Source organism: Diprion similis, chromosome 7 (genome assembly GCF_021155765.1).
Source record: "Diprion similis isolate iyDipSimi1 chromosome 7, iyDipSimi1.1, whole genome shotgun sequence".
Classification (NCBI taxonomy): Eukaryota; Metazoa; Arthropoda; class Insecta; order Hymenoptera; family Diprionidae; genus Diprion; species Diprion similis.
The window spans coordinates 4,993,093-4,997,748 of record NC_060111.1 but is presented as its reverse complement, the minus strand read 5'-3'; positions in this window follow the sequence as shown (position 1 = coordinate 4,997,748).

Genomic DNA, 4,656 nt, shown 5'->3' with positions numbered 1-4,656 from the left:
CGATAAATTGGTATGATTTAAAGTAAAAAATTTTCCTGAATAATAATTGATGATGAAAATATTTCGACTATCGTAGATTTTCGGATTCATCATTCGTTTTTTTTTTTTTTTTTTTTTTTTTTTTTTTTCAAACCAATTATTTTCGATATGAAAACTTTGAAAATGTTATTTATTTGTTAATGATTGAATAAAAGTAACGATGACTCATCAGAAATCGGTTCACGCGTTTCGGAGGTTTAATCGCGTGGCTCAGACTCCTTATATTCCAATTTTCCTAATTATTTCCTGTGCAGGTTTCAACTTACAAGCAATCATGGTCGGTTTGTGTAAATATATTATTCATAACACGATCAGATGTACGGATAACTTCGGTAAACGAAGTGAAATTGTAAACACGCAACACGAAATAGAAACTGCAATAGACTCGGTCTTTACATTGTAGTGGAGAAAATAGAGAAAACATGAAAATTTCAACGACATAACGTCCGGTTAACGTACCTATATGTATACATATATTCGTTTTATAATCACCCATTTCGGTTTGGCTGAAATACTTTTTATAATTATATTCGTTTGTGTAATAGGTGTTCAATTTTTTGAAAAACTTATCGTTAGCTTCTTGAATCAATATCAATGTTCATTTTCAAAAATCGAAGGGAAGAGTTTCGTGTAGAAAAAAGAATTTCAGATGATTTGCGTTGATGAGAAAAATCTTATTGGATGATGTTTACTCCAAAACACAAATCCAACATTTTTTCAAAAATCTACAATTTTAACTTTTCTATTTGAAACATATTTTACAAAGATTTAATGGAAGTTAGATTTGAAATCTACTAAACTAGCAGATTGAACGTCCGACTGCGCACGCGTATTTCAGTTTTATCGCAGGCTAGCCACCCGAAGCTTCAGCTATCAAACAGAGGTTATGTAGACGTTGCGAATTTTTTCACACTAAGCAGATGACGACTGTTACAAGTCATCATAACAACAGATTTCAAAATCTGCACTATAAGCGGAAGATTTTTTTAAATAACGCCCCGATTCGATTAATTTGGCTCCCCTGCTTGGTAGACGCAAATATTGCCGCTTTTCAAAATTTTCTGGAAACTTTTTTGTCACGCCCCCCTGGTGACGGAAATTGGAACTAAATCCAGAACCCTCATATTATTGAGTTCAATTGTTTTCGCACCTGCTCAGTCGATAATTTGTAAAATGTTTTTTTTTCATCGCTAGAATACGCGCAGCATTTCGTTGCTGTTTCGACGGTGTTTAGTTGGTATTGTGCAGTGGCTGCAAAGGGGGCGGGAGGATCGAGGGCGCAAGCGCGAGATGAAATAGAGAGAGAGAGAGAGAGAGAGAGAGAGAGAGCAGCCGCGGAGTGTAAACCGTGCGAGACATGATTAATACGGTCACATTATTTCCGATTTTTTTTTTTACACAACGCGTCCGAGATAGGTGAGTGCAAATTGGTCGAAAATAAAAATGCAGGCAGGTAGGTAGCCGTATTGTATAGAGCTAGAAGAAAAGAGACGGTATATACGGCAATAAGGGGGCTTGATTTAAATTTAAATTTAATTATCGTTTCTTTGTACCACTGGCTAAAGATAAATGATGCTTTCGGTGAAATTATTTTGCGATATACTTATATTTTTTATTTATTTATTTATTTATTTCGTTATTTTTTTATCTCGTTTATTTCTAAATCATTTTCATCATTTTCATCGTTATACATAAATCAGAACCGCGAGAATAATTCGTACACCCAAAAATGAAGATCATCAAGAAATGCCAACCGTTGGTTGAAAAGTTCTCTCAGGGTAAAGAAAACGGATGAACGATAAATCAGAATGAAAATGAATAAAAGTTAATAGGTAACTGTGTGAAGCGTTATAGACAGGAAAGAATACCGCGAATAGAAAAGCGCATCATCAGGAGGCGGCGCAGACTGCAGACTGCAGACGACGCGACGAAGCGATGATGGCCGTTCGGAACAAAAAACTGTGCGCACAGCAGTTGCGTATGGTGAAGGAGGTCGATTATTCCGGATGATTACCGATTTCCAAGCAGTTAACAACTTTTTCGATCGCTTACGCACTTGTAGTTTCGGTCCGCCTCGAATAATTCACCCTCTTTATACTTCTCGGCTCTTCATTCATATGCGGATCCCGTAATTTATGAGCTCGACGACGAAAGTCCGAAAGCCCAAAAGTCCGAAAGCATTGCCTCTGATTTTACGGTTCGAAATTAGCGTTAATCCATAACCGAAATTACCCTCAGCTACCTTGACAAAGAGAAAGTAATTCCCTCTCCCCTCCCCTTCCCTTCCCCTCGTTTATATACATATGTTTTAATTTTTATTCTTTTCAACACCCTAATTTCTCGGCATTAATTTTTTCCCTATCGGGAGCACCGGGTTGAGTTTTTGACGCTGCTGAAATTAAATTCTAATAACAATTCGTTCGAATGTTGCGCCGCATTTCCGAAATTTTTCTGACCCCTCCCCTCCCTCTACTCTCCTCTCCCAATCTACGCACCTTTCAAATTTCCCGCCCCTTTGCGCATGCGTAGTGGGTCGATTCGGGGACTTGACTGCCTCGTTTTTCTTCCCCTTTTACATTTTTTTTTTAAATGATTTTGATCAAAATTCGCGTTACTGTTTTTTTTGCCTCAATTAGAAATAAAAACTTAATATCATAGCGCGCAAATTTCTTCAATTTTAACGATGCGTGGGATCTAAAATTACATGAATAATTTTTCAATGCGAAAACGTGACAAAAAAACTTTTGGTATCAAGATCTTGAGAAAAATTACATTATTCTACTTGTTTGTTTGTTTGTTTGGTTTTTTTTTTTTTTGCTTTTTTTTTTTCTTTTACGAAAAAATTCATATTGTTCATGGCATTCTGATGACAAACGGCTGATTTTGTACGTAAATTTAATGTCGTACAAATTATCTGAAATGATGTTTTTTTTTTTGTACAAAAACTTGTACAATCTCTGTAATATTTGTAACTCGATAAGATATAGGATGATTTTTATGAATAATTTAATTCAGGTGACTTTCGGAGAATAGATTTACGAATAAAATTGACGAGACATTGTTTATTAGAATTGGAAAAACGATATGGATTTTTCAGTGAAAGTATAGTTGAATAATAATTAATTTTATAATTTGATGCTGTAATTGATTTGACGAGGTAATTATGATTGAAATTCAGTAGTTTTGAATCTTTTTTATCATCCTTATGGGAATTTCCCTAATTTTATGTGACTGGATTGGTTTTCAGTGTCAGTTTTAAAATCTATCTTTAATCTTGTTTTTCCTTCAAGAACGATTTTGATCTATTGAGTGAAAATTACAACTGATTTTAAGGGAATATTTTTCTGTCCAAAGCAGATTTGACACAACGATTGCATTTTTATTCCAAATATAAAACAAAGAATAACAAATAATTTTATGTCTTTATTGCGTTAAGTTATTTCAAGTTATATGATATATATATAGTTACAAAATTAATCAAGGATCGTGGAAAAGGATGGATCTAGTAAAAGTCTTGAAATATTCTTTCCAGAAATTTTCTTTCGTCATTTCTTTTCTATATTCTTTGCATATTTAATCGTTGTCGCGTTGAAAAGTGATGAAAAATGAAACGAACTTAAGCGATTGGTAGGTTACACGGTGCGAATGATCGCATTTAAGGCACATCCTTAATTTCTCCTGGCGTGCAACGAGCGATCATAATTTGTTCCTATTCTCTCGTAGCAGCGGATGCACGCATTCGAAGCTCTTCGCTTACCTGCAAATGTGTAAATACGTGCGTCAGGTGAGAATGGCAGACACCGCGGAACATCGTACTGGGATGTCTATGGCTTCTTTGCACGACAAGCCAATAAAAGGGGAATGAATCCAGGCAGGCAGGCAGGCGAACTCAGCTAACCCGAAGGATGCATCTCTAGTCTGTAAAATGCTAATCCTTTGATTCTTTCCCTCCCGCATTTTATGCAGCAGTTTACACTCGAGGAAGAAGCGGCTGCTGCAGAACAGGTGATAGGATGAAAAATGAAGAAACAACGGATGCATGGAATCGCCTGTTTCTCACACCGCGGACGATGGAGTCTGAAGTGTAGAAGATGACCGATTTCCAAATCCTTGGAAGATTTATTTTGTAGAATTATAAAATGGGTTTAGAAAAATTATTACAAAGTTTTGACAGGTGTTTTTAGGATATTCTAATCAAGGTGTCCAGTCATCAGCGAATTCTCAGGGAAGTTGATGTTCCCTGGAAAAAATCTGGAAGACTCAGGGAATTTCAGATTTTATCTGGAATATAATAATTTTTATCCTAGGTTCATAAAAATTTAGCTATTTGATTAGAAGAAACAAATTTTTCTTTCAATTTTCAGGTAATGATCATGAATCCAGTCCTGACTTTTTAAAAATTGTACGTTCTAGCGAATTCTTACAATGAGCTGTGTTCTAGTCAAATATAAAATATTCTTGTTCGTATGATTATTGTGTTTTTAATTTATCGTGTACGTGAGAACAAACTGCAGATCAAATAATGATTCTTGTCTATGGAAAACCTGGGAATTCTCAGGGAATTACGTTTTCAAAAATAACTGAACACCCTGTTCTTACTCGTTCTGATAATTCTGT